The sequence below is a fragment of the Drosophila subpulchrella genome, unplaced genomic scaffold, assembly GCF_014743375.2.
Source record: "Drosophila subpulchrella strain 33 F10 #4 breed RU33 unplaced genomic scaffold, RU_Dsub_v1.1 Primary Assembly Seq422, whole genome shotgun sequence".
Lineage (NCBI taxonomy): Eukaryota > Metazoa > Arthropoda > Insecta > Diptera > Drosophilidae > Drosophila > Drosophila subpulchrella.
This window is the reverse complement of record NW_023665638.1, coordinates 501,653-522,555: the sequence shown is the minus strand read 5'-3', so window position 1 is coordinate 522,555 and position 20,903 is coordinate 501,653. Positions and strand designations below refer to the sequence as shown.

General features: G+C 39.6%; 1 long non-coding RNA gene across 1 annotated transcript; it reads left to right on the top strand.

Moving 5' to 3' along the window:
* The first annotated feature begins 4,655 nt into the window (after window positions 1-4,655).
* On the top strand, window positions 4,656-5,751 carry LOC119562337. The gene is made up of 2 exons (XR_005221804.1): window positions 4,656-5,585; window positions 5,654-5,751. It is a non-coding gene; the product is annotated as an uncharacterized LOC119562337 (long non-coding RNA).
* The last annotated feature ends 15,152 nt before the right edge of the window (window positions 5,752-20,903 follow it).

Here is a 20,903-nt window from a genome sequence, read left to right as displayed (position 1 = left end):
TGTTCTGTGAAAATTTTATCAAAATCAAACCAATAGATTTTGAGAAAATTACTTTACAGTTGGGGATGATAGATAGGTTAATAAAAAGCCGTTTAATCCAGAAACCGTACCATCGGATACTGAGACATGAACCACAATGTAAATAGCTTAGCCATGACAATCATCTTACGCTAACTTTCTATAACTTTTTACAACTTTCGCAGAGGTTGTGCCAACTTGCACGGTATCACATTCGAAGGGGCATAGTTTTAGCTAATTTTTTAATTAATTACACGCAACTCAAACCCACAGTTTTCGAAAAATTCAAGTTTCAAGTTGGGTTTGATTTTGATGAAACTTTCAGACGTGTATATCGTGCATATTGGCACAACCTCTGTGAGGGGAGCAGTTAACCAAATTGTGGGGGCGCGATTTTTCAAATGCATTTTTTTAACATTAATAGGCCCCTAATGTGAACCAAACCTACCTAGATCGATAGATTTTTTCTTTCTAAAGCCTAGTACTCAGATCGGCTAAGAGTTTCAAGAGTCGAAAAATCTTATTCTTTGTAGTGTGCCCGAAGCTTTTAAAGTTCACCCGCAATGCATGTAGCATGGTCCTACTGTCAAGCGGCTGGGCTTGTTGCCAATCGGAAAACAAATCAATTGGAGAAATTTAATAAGGAGGAGTCTGCTGGTACACAAAGAAAGTAAAATAAAAATAAATGGAATGTTCAACGAATGTTTTTATTTATGTAAATTTGTAGTTTAAAGCTTCCTTAACGTCCCACAAATGCTTCGCCATCTTTCCCGCGCCACCGCATTCCAGCTCCGAGTCCCAATGGGCATATTGGACCTTGAGGAAGTGGGAGCCGGATTGGGAACGGGGTTGATCCGCTGATGCTGCAGGAAGTCGCCCAGCATCCTGGCCATGGCTTCTCCAACTGTTCCTTAGCGGGCGCCCTCCTCCGTATAGAAGCCACCGCGTCCTCCAGCTCCGCTTAAGTTGCCAAGTAGCTGATGGTTATGGTGTACGGAGTCCTAATGGAGAGGACTTCGGAGATCATATTACTATTGGTTCTGCTAAAAAGATCCTTCTATTAGTACAACGCAACCAAATTATTTTGGCCAGATCTTACTTTCTTTGCGAGGACACGCTCGGCAGGATGTCCATGTAGAGAGCGAAGTCCCACTCGGCATGTTCCTTCCCACTGGGATTCTCTAGAGGATCTCCTCCAGCACTTCAACTATTCTGCGGAGTTGCCCCTGTTGTGGTATTGCTTCTTGTCGGTCAAGTCCCACAATAATGGGCGACAGCTTGGATTAGGCGTCCTTTGCATCTGCACTGACCTCCTTTAACCGTCTTTGGAGTTTTTCTTTGATTTAAAATTTTTAAATTCCCCACCGCTTCTGCACCAACACCGCCAAAGATTAAATTTCTAATTCTTTGGGCCGTGGCTAACGGCGTTCATCGAAAATTCACTCCCGAAATATGGTATTTCTTCTGGTATTTCCTTAGCTCATCTGAGTACCGCGCTGAAAAACAGACCCGACGAAAAGCTTTAGCCGCCTGTTTACCTCTCGCTCACTCCTATGGTTAGCTCGCGGTTTTCGTCGAGGTGAGTACTAGGCTTAAGCAATTAAGCATTTTAGATTTATCGATTTGGTTCCCAAATAGCGAAAAAATTTAAAAATTAAAAGAGCCCTCATGTTCCAAACTCCACCATTCCACTTTCTTTGCTAACAGGCCGACGCTAAATTGACGTACATTTCAAATTTTATTTAGTTTTGCGTTGCTTTACATTTTTTTCGGAGCATCTGAATTTGCACGTCCTCTCCCTTCGGATACGGTTGGCTTATGCCTATCAGCTGTTCGCTTCAGCGATTTTCTATGTGAACAAAAATCCGCTTAAAATTGCGACACCGATTTTGAGAAAAACGCTAGGGGCGATTTGTTTGGTATGCAATAATTACTCCCGTTTACCCGTTACTCGTAGAGTAAAAGGCTGTACTGTGTTCTGTGAAGTCTGGTAAAAGTAAATTCTTGATCAGGATCACGAGCCGAGTATGTCCATGTGAACGCTGTGATCTCGGAAACTATATGAGCTAGACAGCTGGGACTTCAGGTTAAGATTCCTTAACTTCATAAGCAGCCCAAGATTGTTACGTGAAAAATTCGAAAAAAAAACGTTTACTGAAATTGCACTTGCCAATACGAGGTAAAATCAATTGACCTAAGAAACATTTTGCCGCGCCCACTCTAACGCCCACAACCCTCGCAAAATCCTACGTATGAACGCTGATATTTCGGAAACTATAAAATTTTAAAATTTAAATTAAACATTTAGATTCTAGAGATTCTTGCGCTACGCAAGTTTGTTTTAGGACCACTCTAACGCCCATAAGCCGCCCAAAACTGTGGCTATTCAACTATCAGCTACCCGTCACTAAGTGAAAGGGAGTGCAAGAGGAATTGAGATATACATGAAGCAAATCGACTGTTTCCGAGATTGCACACCACACAAATGACTACCTACCCTTCAGTTCTGCAGTAGGGACGCGGTGACATGGCTCAAGGCAAAAAGTTTTTTTTTTTTTTTTTGTGCCCATAACGCTGTGCCGCTGTTGACGTCAGCAGAGCAGTCGGTGCAGCGTAAAAGACTGCCTACAAAAACGATCGTGCAACAAAGAGAGGCAGACATTCTGAGATTTCTCTCTCTTTCTTGTCTTATAATCTGCCTGCACTCCGCGCTTGCAGAGACAAATTTCGGCCGACCCGTTATTTCTTTTGCTACTCTCTGTTATGTTCGGCTAGCGGCTAACATTTTGGCGTAAAAATTTTCGTGGAGCAGCGACATGTGAATGCCCTAATATTTTAGGAGCATTATTGTATATCGAAAAAAACAACTAATATTGTTTTATAAAAGTAAACTTTTTGATTATAGTAAAATTAAATTATTTGATTATAGTAAAATTTAGTAAATTGAATTTACTTATAATGTTGTCTTTACTTATTATTCATTTTTATTACAATATAATGTTTTAGTTAAGTTATAGAAATTTAGTCCGTTTAAATTGATTTAAATATTTAAAACATTTTAGTATTAACATTTAAAAAAATTCTTATCGTATTTTTTACTCAAGAAGTAAAAATTATAACGTTAGATATTTTTCGCTTTAGAAAGGGTATAGGTAAAGTGGCACCCGTCAACAGCGAAGAGAAAACAAAAGAAATCAAGTAAGGAAAGGAAAGCATCCATTTTAATTGTGCGCAGCAGAGTTAATTAATATAATAAAGTCAGGTAGGTGCTACATTAAGTTTAGGATGTTGAAGGTATAAGGTAGGTATTCAATTGGTTCCGTTAGTCAAAGTGGATGATGAAATTGTTTGTACCGCAAACCGTTTATACACAGCTCTAAAAGGTAAATATACAAATAAACAAGTAAAACACATTTTTTAATCATGTGCCCATACATTTTTTCATTAGCGTTGGCCAAGGACTCCGAGGACCCGCAAGGACTTGCAAGTGATTTGATAAGAGAAAACTCATTGGAAATATTCTGACTTTCACAAGTGATTTCACGTGGGACGTGTCACAGGCACGTGACTAGCCATACGATAAATTAGTTAAGGAACAAGTGAAATCCAGTGGGACTTCGAAAAATTTTCATTTGAACTTTCACTTGTGAAAATGCGGACATCCCATACAATTTTCTATATGGAGCATCACTTGTTCTTCACTTGTGCAAGAGGACATGTCCCACGGGACTAACAAGGTGATTCACAAGTGAAACTTTTTTTTTGGAACTGAAGGGTAGCGTTCATTCCTATCGGCTGTTTATGAACTTTCACTAAAACGCCACATGGCGTCTATACGCCTAGTACTCAAATCGGCTAAGTCGAAAAATCTTAATATTTGTAGTGTGACCGAAGTTTTCAAAGCTCACCCGCAATGCATGTGGCCTGGTCTTACTCGGCGGAGATTAAGCAATGTCCCATGTTCCTTCCCACTGGGATTTTCTAGTGGTTCTCCTCCAGCACGTCAACTATTCTGCGGATTTGCCCCGTTGTGGTATTGCTTCCTGTCGGTTAAGTTCTACAGTAATGGGCAACAGCTTGGATAAGGCGTCCTTTTTCATCTGCACTGACCTCCTTTATCCGTTTTTGGGGTTTTTCTACCATTTTTAATTTTTAATTTCCCACCGGTTCTGCACGAACACCACCAAAAATTAAATTTCTTATTCTTTGGGCCGCGGCTAACGGCGTTCATCGAAAATTCACTCGCGAAGTCTGGTATTTATTCTGGTATTTCCTTAGCTCATCTGAGTACCGCGCTTAAAAACAGATCCGACGAAAAGCTTTAGCCGCCTGTTTGCCTCTCGCTCACTCCTTTTGTTAGCTCGCAGTATTCGTCGATATGAGTACTAGGCTATAGGAAAGAAAAATAGGTGGCGTTTCCGACCCCATAAAGTATATATGTTCTTGATCAGGATCACTAGCCGAGTCGATCTAGCCATGTCCGTCTGTCCGTATGAACGCTGAGATCTCGGAAACTATAAGAGATACAATACTGGGATTAGGCATGCAGATTCCTGAGATTCCTCCGCAGCACAAGTTTGTTTCAGCAGAGTGCACGCCCACTCTAACGCCCAAAAGCCGCCCATAACTGTGGATCCTACAGTTTTGATGCTAGAATAAAAATTTTAACTTAAATGTGTTGTTCTCATCAATACCTATCGATTGACTGAAAAAGAGTTTGCCACGCCCTCTTTAACGACCACGAACTTTAAGAAACCGTAAATATGAACGTGGATATCGTGGAAACTATCAAAGATAGAGAATTGGGATTTCAGATTTAGATTCCGTAGCCTTGTACGCAGCGCAAGGGATAAACTTCCGTTTAGCTCCAACGCCCGATTTTTTTCAAACTTTCCATATCAACGTCTTTTTGGGTCCTGATTACGGGAAAAATACTCAAAGTTGGCGCAAATAACGGGATCTTGGAAAATAACGGTAAAAGCCGTAAAAATTTTTGTTTTTTGCTGTTTTTTCCGAAAATATAAGGAAAATCAAAAAATGTCTCAGACAAAAACAAAAGATATTTATAAAAGGGATATTTTTTGTTATAGTCATTTTTTCCGAAAACTTAATGGTTTTCGAAAAAAACGGAAAAGAAATATTTTAAATATTAGGTGAACATTTAAAAATATTGCATTATCCCGCCATAAAAATGGGGTCAGATAGTTACGATTAATCGATAACAGCATTTTAGGTGATGGACCATTTTCGAATTTTTTGTACGATATATCGTACTCATGTTTCTTTTTCCCATATAGCGAATTATACAATCACTATGCATTTAAAGCTTGAACTGAGAAGACCTGAAAATGGAAGAACTTAATTTGTTCAATCATTTTATCAAAAGTGGCTTTAATCGCCAAGGGAACGTCCTCATCATCAATTTTAATAAAGTTGACGTTTTCTGCCTTAGTAAACCGGATCTTTTCGTTTCCGTTGCTTGTGTGCAGGACATTGCCGGTAAAATCGAGTTTCGCATTCACTTGTTTAAGCAAGTCGAGCCCGATAATACCGTCAAAGTCTCTAAGGTTACTCAATATGAAAGAGGGTGTTTTTACGTTAAACACTGAAACAAGACATTTTCTGTCTATTTTAGTAAAGCCATGGATTGACTTCACTGTGAATGTTTTTTCCGCTGCCACGATGCCTTTCAGCCCCGGGATTGGAGTAATATAATTTTTTGAAATGACTGTATCTATTAGTAATTGTATTTCTTCACCTGCTACCGTACGTGTTATGTAAGGGAGCAGGGGATTTTACCCTAAAAAATTACAGGAGTCTTCTGTGTCCAGCTCATCGTCTATTTCGGTGGCACAGGCCTGAGCAACGGAGTCATAATCTTCGCCGTCGGGGTTTTCTTGCGGCATGAAGTATATTTTTTGTTGAAACCGCGCTGACTGCCTATTTTGCCATGCTGTGGGTTGTTTAAACCTGGAGGAGGTATCGACCTCCATCGGCTCTGGTGCTGGCTGACCCGGAGTATTCCCTGCGCTATTGTGCGGTCTATGTCTAAAATAACCATTTTGGTTGTTGGCTGCCCTTTGGGTCCCAACGAAGTGAGGGGTTTTTTTTTAATCGCCCCTGAGTGTTGGTTCTGTTCGTAGTGTGCCTGGGAATCTTTCCAACCCGCTTGTCGCTAGTTGTTCGGCCTATAAGTGTTCTCCTCGTTGTGATGGGCGAAAGTGGCTGCAAAGACACTTCTTTCGTTACTTGATTCAGCTTCTTGCGCTAGCGCTGATGCCGAAGGCAAGTCCCGTGGTTGTGCCGGAAAAACGGCTATTTTCAGAGATTTTTTTAAACCAGATATGAACGCATGCAAAACGTCTATTCTGTGTTGTTCATTTAAGACGGCCGCTGCGGATGCGTCATGCGTCATAATTGTTTTGTTAGTAAGAAGCGTTAGCTTCCTTTCTATTTCGTCATGAGCTGGGGTAGTTCCCCCTGTCTCGACAGACTTAGTTCTTGTTTAATTACATGCGTCGAAGTTTTATCAGCGTACGTAATATTTAGGCGTGCCAGTATGGCATGAAAATTAAATACCGTGTTAAAAGAGGATAATACAGCAGCTGCCGGTCCCCTTACTTTATTTTTATACCCGTTACTCGTAGAGTAAAAGGGTATACTAGATTCGTCGGAAAATACGTAACAGGCAGAAGGAAGCGTTTCCGACCCCATAAAATATATATATTCTTGATCAGGATCACTAGCCGAGTCGATCTAGCCATGTCCGTCTGTCCGTATGAACGCTGAGATCTCGGAAACTATAAGAGCTACCATACTGGGATTAGGCATGCAGATTCCTGAGATTCCTGCGCAGCGCAAGTTTGCTTCAGTTGAGTACCACGCCCACTCTAACGCCGACAAGCCGCCCAAAATTGTGGCTCCTACACATTTAATGCTGGAATAAAAATTTTAACTGAAATGTATTGTACTCATCAATACCTATCGATTGAACCAAAAAAAAAAAGTTTGCCACGGTTACTTTTACGCCCACAAACCGCCCAAACTTGTGGCGCCCACATTTTTCATTTCATTTTAGCTGAAATGTATTGGTCTCGTCTATACCTATCGATTGATCCAAAAAAAAAATTGCCACGCCCATTCTAACGCCCATAACGCTTAAATCTGTCTACTGCCGGTAGCTTTCGCATTTCAATCTCGCTTTGTTGCTTGCATATCTCCATTTCCCTTTGGTCCCTTTAGCTGAGTAAAGGGTATCTGATAGTCGAGGTACTCGACTGTAGCGTTCTTCCTTGCTTAATATCCCAACAGCTTGATAATGTCGGCTACTGCCGTCATAAGGTTGGAATACTTTATAAGCTGCGGTGGCGGCTTGCCTCCAGGAAACGTAATTTTTCTGCTTGCCGTCAAACTCTGGGACTGACTTGACCATGTCATGGGGCTCATTACACTGTATCTCTTGTTTCAGTTCGATTTCTTGAAATGTTTGAATTTGTCGGATGTTTTTATTAACCTTAAGTGAGTTTGACTCCCCTATAACTGCGGCTAATTTTTAGTCAAATAGCTCCTGTTGTTTTTGAAGTGCACCGGCTATGGCGGCCTCCATACTCGCATTTTGTTCTGCCCGCATTTTTAGTGTTTCTGAATTAGTGAAGTTGAGAGCACTGTCCCGATAAGGTGGTACCCTACTGGTAGATGGGTTACAATCTGCCTCAGTTTCCTGATCTTGCTGAGGTTTTTCTTTCGCTACTTTTGCTTCCAAAAGCTTCCTATATTCCGTAAGAATTTCTTCGTCCGATGAAACGTCTCCGTTAGTTCTATACATTTATATCTTTTCCCAACGGCAATAAAAAGAAAACAAAAATAATCTTATCAAAGAGTTTTTTTTCCCGCTTTTTTTTTGGGTGTTAAAAAATACAATAAAGAGCTTGTTGATATTTTTGTCTTAGAAGTTTATCGTTTTGTTTTTTTTTTTTGACAACTAAATACCAAGACTAAAAATTCTATTATAATAAATTTTAACTTCTCAAGGAAATATTTCTCCTTTCACTATAATTTAATTTTATACATTGTTAGGTAACAAATTAAGCGAGGGAATTAATAATGTTCCCACTGTTGAACACCGGCGAATTTATTTCCTGAATACTTTTTTTATTGGCGAACAGTTCAGACAAAAAGCCTACTCACATTTCTTATGTTTATGCTGTCGTCGTTGGCTTTTGTTGTTGTTGCCGCTGCCGTCGCCGCTATTTTGTCTGCTGACGATGCTACCTCCGCTGTCGTCGCCGCTACCGCTGCTGCTGCTACCGCCGCTGCTACTGCTGCTACTGCTACCGCCGCTGCTACTGCTGCTGCTGCTACCGCTGCTGCCGTCGCTACTACCGTTGCTGCTCTCTTGGTGGGCGGGGGAGGGGTATCCTATAGCTCCCCTGTTGTTTTAATTTTGTAAGTTTTTATTTCTCCGTTTTTAAACGGCCAATTTGCGGTGCACTGCACTTCCGCTATAGTTTTACCCTTCAGATTTAGCTGCAGTTTATATATTTTTTTTACAATTTATTATACCCGTTACTCGTAGAGTAAAAGGGTATACTAGATTCGTCGGAAAGTATGTAACAGGCAGAAGGAAGCGTTTCCGACCCCATAAAGTATATATATTCTTGATCAGGATCACTAGCCGACTCGATCTAGCCATGTCCGTCTGTCGTCTGTCTGTCCGTCCGGATGAACGCTGAGATCTGGGAAACTATAAGAGCTGGGCTATTGAGATTTGGCGTGCAGATTCCTGAGCTTCTTACGCAGCGCAAGTTTGTTTAAGCAGAGTGCCACGCCCACTCTAACGCCCACAAACCGCCCAAAACTGTGGCTCCTACAGTTTTGATGCTAGAATAAACATTTTAATTGAAATGTATTGTTCTCATCAATACCTATCGATTGACCCAAAAAAAGTTTTTAACGCGAATATGCCACGCCGACTTTAACGCGCACAAACCGCCCAAGCCTGTGGCGCCCACAATTTTCATGCTAGATAAAAAATTTTAACTGAAATATTTTGGTCTCGTCAATACCTATACCTAAAGAATTTGCCACGCCCACTCTACCGCCCACAACGCTTAAATCTGTCTACCGCCGGTAGGTGGCGCATTTCAATCTCGCTTTGCTGCTTGCATATCTCCATTTGGTCCCTTTAGCTGAGTAACGGGTATCTGATAGTCGAGGTACTTTACTATAGTGTTCTTTCTTGTTTTGATATGGAAATGAATTTCGGCATTTGACTGGAAATTTGTTGAATGTAAACAAATGACAATTGGAATGGAATAATAATAAGTCTTCAATGAAAAACGCAAATTTACGAAGGCAAGGAAGTTGCATTGGAACGCTAACAATGAAAACCTTCTTATCGTCATCTGGGTCGAAAAGATGGAAGACTTGCGAGGAGCGCGAAAAACACCCACGTTTATAAGGAAATACACCAGAAATTTATGGAGCAGGCAGTTTCGGTTACCACATCATCCATAAAAGGAAAAATGGAGTCCTTGCGCCGGGAGTACATGTAAGTATGTATATATATATAGTGACGTATCTGCACTGCGATTTCTCAACGGCCACCAGTTCAAAGAACGAAACCGTTTACAAATAAACAGAATCTCCAATTTCGGCTTTGATTAAAAACGATACAGAAGCTTGAGATCCCGCAATGCAAACAAACAAAGAAAATAGATTAAGTCCGAACGTCAACAATGACGTAAGTCCATAAACGTAATAAGACCGAGTTATGTAAACATAAACAAAGAAGTGGCGATCGCATCATCCACTTGCGATTGCGTCACCTAATGCACTAACAGTAAATTCTAAGACGCAAACCGAGGATTCATTCTAACCAATTCTGTAACATACAATTAGTCTTTTTCCAACGTTCTAATAAAGAATAACCAATAAATATAAAAAATCTCCTGATTTTTATTCGGGCGAAGAACGATAGGACCTCTTTAAAAAATATCCTTGCGAAAAACGAAGTCGGGAGCTTACTGATCAATTAAAAGGATATTTCTAAACTACTAGGATATCCAGATCAGCGCGTAGAATTGCCCACAAGTAAGCAATTTAATCGACTAGCTCGGAAGTGCAACTAAGAGATCCGCAAAAGAACCTAAGTGCAAATTAAAGGCACTGAAAAAATATAATAAATTAAATTTCAATCGACTACTGAATAAATCCAATTCGGTCAGTAATAAAGTTGAGTGGAATTTAATTAAACACAACAAAATGGACCAACAACCACCAGCTCAAGGGCAACCACAAATTGGTGTGGCACCCAACCCATTGACGGAGCAAAACTTAAATCAACTTTTGTCCCAGATCCGGAATATTCCAATGTTTGAAGGAGATCCATTTACCCTAGGAACCTTTGTCAGAAGAGGTAACTACCTTTTGCGTCTGTATCCTACAACCAATGATCGACAGACAAGCGTTATATTTGGAGCAATTGAACTTCAAATCACCGGTGATGCCCAGAGGATTCTGCAAGTTCTACAAGTCAACAACTGGACAGATCTTAGAGCAGCTCTAATCGACGAGTACAAAACGCCAACCCCTGTGGAGGAACTATTACGGCGATTATACAATACTAATTTTCAAGGAGGACCCAGATCAAGACCCAGCGCTTTGACTTTCATCTTTCTGACATCAACGTTAATAATAATGATGCCAATGGGTAACAACCAATTTATAGAAATTAACCCTATAAAATCATACAATGGCTACTTGTTATTTATGACCGACACAATCAACATCCCAGATAGTTTTGAATACCATTGCCTCACAATTAATATCACAAAAACGGAAGAAACTAACAAAAATTTGCTATCACAAGCGTTTGGCTTTAAGGAAATAATACAGATTAAATATTTAACGGAAAAACTACAAAGAGAAATGAATGAGTTAAAAATTGTTAGGAGAAACAAAAGAGGATTAGCTAATTTTGTTGGAACAGCTTACAAATATCTTTTTGGAACATTAGATAATAATGATAAAGAAGAATTAGAATAAAAAATCACCGTAATAGCTCAAAACAGTGTACAGGTAAACAAACTAAATAATATAATCGATACAGTTAACAAAGGCATCGATATAATAAACAAGCATCTCAAATACAACAAAAACGAAAAAATTCTTGAATTATTGGTTTTTAATTTAGAACATTTCGCAGAATACATTGACGACCTGGAAATGGGAATGCAGTTAGCAAGATTGGGAATATTCAATCCAAAGTTATTAAAACACGACTTCTTGACAAACATTAATTCTGAGATACTTCTGAACATAAAAACCTCAACTTGACTTAGGTCAGATTCAAACGAAATTTTAATTATATCCCACATACCCAGAGAAATAAGGAAACTTCCCGTATACGAAATATTACCTTATCCAGATGAAAATAATAAAATATTACAAGATACCACCCAAAACAAATATTACGTATACAGAAACGGCTTGTATAACAAAGAAACAAAAAAACCTGTTACACCCAAAAAAAAACCAAAAGTATACACTTAATAAGCGTTATGTTAAAAATATACTGAAGTTAGTATAAAAATGTAAGTATTAACTCAACACTAATTAGTTTCAACTGTATACTTTGTAGTGTAAGTGCTCTACCAAAGAGTATAAAGCGTAAACCTGTAGTGTTATTTTTAAACTAGTCATATTTGACTATTTAGTTTATAATTTATACTTTTGGTTTCAACAAAAACTTTATGTAGTATAAAGAAAATGTAGTTTCAAGTTATTACAAAATAGTTTCATGACAACACTTTATAGTATTAAGCTTATACTAATTATTATATGAGTGAGACTCAGTAGCATAAATAGTATACTGAACATTAAATAGTTTTTCATGGTGTGAAACTAGGACAATAGCGATTATTCGAACATATATTTTGGTGTAAAACCAGGACAATACCGAGTATACGAACACAGAAAATGCTACCGGAGTTGGCGTTGTTTGACGCGTTAATGATTATTGTGATAATTTATCTCGGTCAGTTTGGTCCCGCATTTTTGTGAAATTTGTGCCGAGTCAACATGTAAGTAAAATATTTGTTCTAAAATTTAAAAAAAAATCAATATTATATTGTCCCTGTTGGTAAATATTGTGTGTATTGTGTATTTTCAGATGCAAGTGCTTTGCGCACGCGTACAGATGCATACCGCGAAGGAGCTAACGAACTCGACGTACCGCCTTTGTGCTGTCAGAACAGCGAGTGCCTTCCGGACGATCTCGGACGACGCAGCGCTCGTCATTGCAGGCCAAGTTCCCCTATGTGAACTGGTGCGGGAGCCACAGAACCAAGACCGAGGTGAAGAGGAGTGCCAGGATGCAGAGCATCGACCACTGGCAGGCAGCCTGGGACAACTCCAGCAAGGGACGCTGGACGCTGGGCGCAAGGGTAAATAGGAAGCACGGCCAGGTAGATTTCTACCGCACGCAGGCGCTGAGTGGACATGGTTGCTTCCGAAGCTTCCTTAAGCGCTTCGGACACGACACGGAGAACGGTGGCGTGGGCTCGAACCAGGTACTTTTGTACGATTCTTCATTGACCGGACGTCTTTACCAGCTGGACCACAATCAAAATGTATAAAAAAGGTCACTTTTCCCTTAAAACATGGGTATTTCTTTACTAAATTTAAGAAAAAATTTACCATTATTTCAAGAAAAAAATCAAGAAAAATTCGCCATTAGTTAAAGAAAAAATTTCGATTCTTCCTCTTTTTCTTTACAAAAAAAAAAAATATGGCGAAATTCCGTAAATTTTAGAAACTTTTTCTATAATCAAGAAAAAATTTCTTAATTCAAGAAAATATTTCTTAATTCAATGGCGTTTTAAAATCACGGGCGATTTTCTAATATTTATGGTGATTTTTTTTGAGTGTATATACGTGTTAGGTAAAGGAATATAAAAAAAAAACACGAAGGAGCTAAAAACATGTGTTATGTGTGTTGCGCAAAATATGAATATTTATGAAATAATAACAAAATAATATGTGAAATAGTAATAAAAGAAAAACAACATACAACTTGATTTTCTTGGGTTTGGGATACCACGAAAAACAAAATAGTAGAAATTTTATACTACAGGCAACGGGGAAATCGTATAAGTTTTATACGAAATAGTATAAAATGTATACTAACGATTTTGATAAATAGCTTAAAAGGTATACTACGGCCCTCTAGATTAGTATAATATGTATACGAAATAGAATAAAACGGAGACTACATAGGATAGCTTTTATACTAAATAGTATAAAAAGTAAACTATCAGCATAAATTTCAGTACATTGAGTGGGTATAAATTGTATACTCGTTAGTTTAACTTTGATAACTTCGAAAGTATCAGTTTAATACTTTGGGTGTCATAAGGTTAATACGCATCTTATCAAGATATTTTTGACACTCAATAGTTTAGTTTTAATGTACGAATAGTATAGTTTCTATGATCATTTTTTTTTGGGTGTACCAACACATGTTTTTTAGGTCTTGTTAATCAAACAAATACTAGTTGCAGGTACACAAAAACGATTTTAACTACCCAAATTAATTATGTCGAACCAAATATCATAGTTACATGGAATTTGTCAAAAACTATACTAAATCAAAATTGTATTAAAAATGAAATTGTAATTGAAGGAAACAATATGATCAATATACACAATTGCTCAATTGCAATTAACGATTTATCCATAAGCAATTATAATTCTGACTACACACAAAGCATATACACAAGAAATAATGTCACCAAATTAGACCCAATATCATACATACAAGCAAAAGAAATATATTTTGAACAAATTGTAATTGTAACACTGGGTCTCCTAATATTAAGTATATCACTGTACCTACTTTATAAATTTAAGGAAATACCTAAAAGAATACTTATAAAATACAGTAACACAAAAGGTGACGACCCAACAATAGAAACACAATAGTTACAAGAAATACCAAAACTGTACCCCAAAATCACATAAATAACCATGGGGGAGTGACGTATCTGCACTGCGATTTCTCAACGGCCACCAGTTCAAAGAACGAAACCGTTCACAAATAAACAGAATCGCCAATTTCGGCTTTGATTAAAAACGATACAGAAGCTCGAGATCCCGCAATGCAAACAAACAAAGAAAATTGATTAAGTCCGAACGTCAACCATGACGTAATTCCGTAAACGTAAAAATCCAATTAGATCGCAAAATCTAATAAGACCGAATTTTGTAAACATAAACAAAGAAGTGGCGATTGCATCATCCACTTGCGATTGCGTCACCTAATGCACTAACAGTAAATTCTAAGACGCAAACCGAGGTTTCATTCTAACCAATTCTGTAACATACAATTAGTCTTTTTCCAACGTTCTAATAAAGAATAACCAATAAATATAAAAAATCTTCAGATTTTTTTTTCGTGCGAGGAACGACTCATGTAAATATATATATGTATATATATATATAACATCTCTGCATTTTATTTATTTATTTATTTCGCCAACGGAATTCTTTTACTGGCTACTTGTACAATTCAACAACTTATCTTACCTACTAAAATTTACAAAATAATTGACTAACCTATGCTTAAGAATTGATTTACTTGAGAAGTAGTCCAATTGCATATCAATTGGAAGTGCGTTAGACTCATTTAAGGCCTATAGAGGGGCTAATTTTGGGAATAATTTGTCCGTCGCAGCTCGAGAAAAAAGGGATAACAATGCCGAAGTTGTCTAGACGGAGCGTGAAAACCAACTTTCGAGAGTATTTCTATACAGTCGATACTACCATCCACCAAATCAGAGATGAAGCAAATGGCGAGGATACTTCTACGATGCTCAAGGGATGGTAGGTGAACAAGCCTAAATTGCTGGTAGTATGAAGGGGTAGAGTCTAAAAACCTTAGCGGCAACAAAGCGAATTTAAAAAATTGTTTCTGCAGTCGTTCTATTCTATATTTCGAGTCAAAGAACACTCTTAGATCCAAGGATTCCTGCCGCAGTTGTAGAGGTTGACCATTGATATTATAGGGTGTGACGAAATAGTATACGGATTTACAGTAAGTGACATAGAAGCACTTGCTTATATTAAGAGGAAGCGAATTTCGGCTACTCCAAGAGCTCAACGAATCTAAGTCTATAATAGACTTTAAAATTTTAAATCATTTGCATACAGTAGACACTCTGAAGATAGACAGAACCTCATCCCTGCGAGCATTTTCTATCGCGGAAGGCACTATTAAGTGACTTCTAGAAGATGAAAACGATCGTCCGCGATATCGCATTCGGATCGCGGAAGTGACTTCCGTCGGGAAGAAATGTGCCACTTCGGTGACACTTCTCGAAGTCACTTCTGCGTCACTTCTGGAAGTGTTGCCGAAGTGACTCCTAGAAGTGTCGCCGAGTTGGCACATTTCTTCCCGACGGAAGTCACTTCCGAATGCGATGTCGCCGAAGTAACTTCTGGAAGTGTCGCCGTAGTCACTTCTGGAAGTCACTCAGAAGTGACTTTGCATATGCTTGTAGAAGATACCTGGAAGAGTCTTTCCCAATTGGAAAATCTTGAATGAAAACATATTTTTTTATTCTTTCAATATTTTGCATTTATTTTTTGTATAAGGGCTTTGTCCGCTTGTATACACGGTCCCTGGCATGTAGGAAAATTTTCTGAACAATGTTATTTAGGTCCAGCTCCGTCCACATAAGAAATTCAGTCAGAAGTTTGCAACGCAGTGAAGGAGACGTTTCCGACCCCATAAAGTATATATATTCTTGATCAGCATCAATAGACGAGTCGATCCAGGCATGTCCGTCCGTTTCTACGCAAACTAGTCTCTCAGTTTTAAAGCTATCGGGCTGAAACTTTCCCAAAAGTCGTATATCTTTTGCAGGTAGTATATAAATCAGAACCAGCCGGGTCGGACAACTATATCTTATAGCTCCCATAGGAATAATCGGAAAAAAAATGTAAAAAAATTATATCTTTGGTGTTCTTTAACACATAACCTCCTTAGCTTGGAAGTAACATTTTTTAATTAGTTTTGAGTTTCGAATTAAATTTTATCAAAATCGGAAGACTATATCATATAGCTGCCAATGAAATGATCGTAAAATTGGTGGGAAAATAATATAAAACAAATTAAAGCTTCGGTGTTTTTTAACATATAACCTCCTACGCTTGGAAATAACATTTCTTATTTAGTTCTGAATTTCGAATTTAATTTTATCAAAATCGGACGACTATATCATATAGCTGCCATAGGAACGATCGGAAAATTGGTGGGAAAATAATATGAAACAAATTATAGCTTCGGTGTTTTTTAACATATTATCTTATACTATTGGGAATGTCATTTTTTGTATTTTTAAATTTAATAATTATAGGTGCAAGGGTATACAAACTTCGGCTTGCCGAAGCTAACTTCCTTTCTTGTTTTAAAATGTGTTCTATCGTGTTTCTATCGCGCAAAAGTTACTAAAAAGTGAGTTCTGGACGACAGGCTATAGAAAAAACGCCCTTTTGCTTGCAGGGACATCATTAATGAAAATGATGAAAAGCAGAGGTCCCATAGCACTCCCCTGAGGGAGGCCAGAGGTTGCCAAATAGGAATCCGATAATTTTCCATTAATATTAACTCTATAAAGACGATGGTGTAAATATGATTTTATCCAATTTAGTAATGTCGAATGTATACCCAAGCGGGCCAGTTTTGCCACTAGGGCACTGTGGCTAACTTTGTCAAAGGCTTTCGCAAAATCAGTGTAAATAGCATCAACCTTAGATCGCATATCAAAGGCATGAATGCAATAGTTGCTGAAACGGCAAGATTATTCGTAGTTGACCGATCTGCTACAAAGCCATGCTGAGAAGTGCTTATATATGTTTTTACAAGAAATGATAATTTATGGGCAACAATGCGTTCGAAGAGTTTAGCAATATTACTGATCTTTGCTATAGGCCTGTAATTGGCAATGTTATTCTTCGGCCCTGATTTTAAAATTGGAGTCTCGGATGCGAGTGTGTTACGTACGCCCTCCACATAGAAAGATTCACATAGAGAAACACCGACGAATCTTAAGCCAGGGGGAGGGGTGCATGTGACTAACGAGACTCATACTGGTAAAGACAGAAGAAAATGCAATTCGGCAATTCTCGGGTGTCGCGTGGTCAGAACAACGGCCACGATCAACCTACTGGTAACCATACTCCGGTAGCTGGCAAAGGGCAACAGCCGGCCGTTGACTCTCAAGTCACCAGGACCAGCCACCATATCCAACAGTCCTTGAGGAGGACACAAATCGCAGCTCGAAAGGTTCTCATGTGTCGGACCAGCGCCGCCATTGTCATCAAAGAACGTGGACAGGATCAACAGGACGACATCTGTCATACTGTGATGTTTGTAGCCGCAGTACCCGTGATCCCCATGCTCCTGAAAATTGTTCAGCTGTAGGAGCCATCCGTTCAGAGGCGTAGCGACCAATAGCATACGTCGGAGAAAGTAGTGATGCAATATAAACGTGTTAATCGAGCCAACCAAAGTGAAGTCACGCATAACCAAAGACCAATATCCTCTTATAATATAATTGGAGAACATGTGAAAATCAACAAAAAAACATTGGAAGCATTCAAACATGCACTGAAATACATTTAAACCAACCGAATCGATAGACGAAGTGCGAATCATGATGAACAGCCGTTGAAGAAGTCGCATGCCTCTGGCAAAATATAACTATATATTTTGTGTTTAAGTGAATTGGTATACTTAAGAACAGCCGTATTTTGGTGCACGTATATTTATATATATATATATCCAATATAATATTTTCCAAAGCCCAGGATCCGGAGCGTCGATATCTCATCGCCCAGTATTTAAAGAGGGGGTAAGTTTGTCGGAACTCGGTTCCTTTCTTTTAAACATACATATATAAATATCCGTGCATTATCCTACAGTTTTATAGACTTTTATAAACTTTTCAAGCGGCGAGTATCAGCCTTGTAGTTGTATGTACAATTGCAAGAGCTCTCTGAGCGACGTTTTGTAGTCGTGAATAGTCAGCATTTTGCTGTGCACCTTCACCGGTGGTAAATTCGATACTCTCCGCTAACCAAATATTGTCAATTAGTTTAATTTCCATATGATTTAGTCAACATTATGTTATTCATCCACGGCACTCACCGATATAAATATTATCCAATAAATTTGTAATGTAAAAGGATTTCCAAACATGAATGCTAGAGCTCTATTAAGGGGTGTGCTGACGCGAGAAGTGGAGTAGGTGAAGAACAATGACATAACTTTTACGGACAACCTTGACAATAGGGGATCGTATTGCGCGGCCCGCGACGATCCATTGGCACACGAACGTGTGAAGGGGAGGGAATATGGCCAAAACACAGCCCGATCGTATTGCGATCAAGCGACAGCTAAGCTTGTGGGGCAGTGTGGACTGACGACTGACGAACTTTATGAACTAATATTATTTTCCAGGCACTTTTAATATTTATTCTCGTTATGTTGGAGAGGAGAGAGGCTTACCAAGATCCCACGACCCGAATACGACGTAGCTTAGCCGGCAAATGGTGCCAGAATATCGGACGCCTCTCCCTCGGCCCAAGTCCCTGGCAGGACTCGGGCACTAATATGCCCACGTAACAGAATTGGCGCCCAACGTAGGATTTTTCATATTCATTAAGGAATATTATTAGGGTCAACCATCTCGATGCCTGCGGTATCGGAGTGGATGCACCTAAGTATGGCAAGGCTTTCATCTTTTTTTTGCCATAGGTAATTTGACTGTTTTATAGAGCAGGGAGATTAAATAATTTTAAATGTACGCGTACTTACTTATTTGTCGAGCTAGTAACTGTAAAGTCCCCAACTTCTGTGACTGTCAGTGTTGAGCGGCCGCTCAATCAGAACTTTGTCGCAGAATAGAGGCCTGACTTTGAAATGTTTTTAACCTTAGAAATTCTATGTTTTGTTCATGGACAAATTTACCAGAACTTCCTTAAACCAAGAACTATGAGTGATCCTTTTTATAATACTATACCTATAACTACGTGCTGAACGACTATTTGTTAAAATTAACGTAAATACAATTTATAGGTGCTTTCTGGCCAACGCCACACGACTTACTAGGCATTTCCCCGGTCGTTTGAATTGGTTCGAGTCCAGAAAGAGCAGGAGCGCAAGCATTACGGTAACGCATTCAGCAGTTGCGGTGCGGGTCAACTGTTCGTTTGTCGATCCAGTACAGAATGGGGGTGGGGGAACTGACAGGAAACGCAAAGCCGACGCCCTACAACGTACTAGGCATTTGTCCGGTCGTTTGCTTGGTTCGAGTCTTTGCTCTTTTCCTTGACATATTTGGGCGGTGGACGATTTTTAGTTTCTCTGGCCGACGCCCCACAACGTATTAGGCTAGTTGGTCAGGTCGTCTTCTTGGTTCGGTCAAACAACTTGTTTTCCGACGACTGGCGGGAGGGTGTTTTTGGACAGATTCCTTATCTAGCCACAGCCATTCCGTTTGGAACATTTGGGATGTCTAGAAAAAGGGAAAGTAAGGGCATGTTAGCTTAGCGGAACCGCGTTGTGTAGAAGCGGCTAACACCCCTAGTAAGGGATATTTATTTTGTTTTATTTTTGGGGCTTAAATATCGGACGGTTCTTGACCGAAGAGAAACTTGAGAAGCAGAGAGAAGCACCCCCAGTTTATAAACATTTTTATTGTCGACTTATTCAGCGTAAACGTCACTGACCGGGTGTTTTGAAAAGAATCACGTGAACCTTTTATACCAAAACGCAAAAAAAAAGGTGAAGACAAATTTTGGTGCGTGTATTAATCCACACAAAGTGACAATCTATAAAAAGAAAGCGGAGGCCTTTAAAGAAGGTCCAATCATATAAATGAAGGGGCCAAGAAGAAGGTCCTATTCCTACCCAGCACCGGAAGAGTGACCCGAGCAACAACGCGCGGAGACAACCACCAACTCCGGAGTGCAAGCGCGCCAAGGCTAGGAGACTCATCTGAAAGAGAGCCGTGGGAGCTCGCACAGAATCAGCCAGGACAGGTAGATACCCTGTCCGAAGAAAACAATTTGGATCAATATACTGAAATGGAAGGTGCCGGCGGAGGGGAGAATCTACCCCTGGGACCGCCGAAAGGAAGATCAAGTATGCTTCCCCAATTTCAGAGGCACGAGGAGGACAACTTAGAGGCTGCCGAGCGACGTAAACAAAGGTTGATGGAGCTCTTAAGGCAGAGCAACGAGATGCAGCGTGGTATGAGCGCCCAGATAGTAGCGCTGAAAGCACAAATAACAGAATTGCAGTCTCCGACACCCAGGAGACCCGAACAGAAGGGACTGCCTTCGCCGCCCCGTACTGTTCCGAATCCAACGGACAGCTTTTTAAGGTACCAAGAGACTCCGCCTCTGGAACCGGTAACGCAGGACATGCTCAATAGCCAGAGGTTAAGAACACCCAGGAGGATGGACACCCCGTCACACAGGCAATCCAGAACAAATGAAAGGGAGACGAGTCACCAACTGCAGCCAGAGATCGATCGAAACTCATCGTTTTAGGGACCAAGACCAAAAGACGTCAGATTAGACAAATGGAACCTAAAGTTCGATGGAAGCGGTCGCGGCATGACAGTTGAAAGTTTCCTGTTCCGCGTAGACCGATTACAAGAATTGTATGACCTCAGCCGCCAACAAGACTTTCGTGAATTCCATCTTCTACTGGCAGGTGCGGCCACCAAATGGTATTGGCAGTTAATGGAGGACAAGGCAGAAGACTACGATTTTGACTACTATTCGTTGACATCCACTCCGAGTGGACCGCTGGT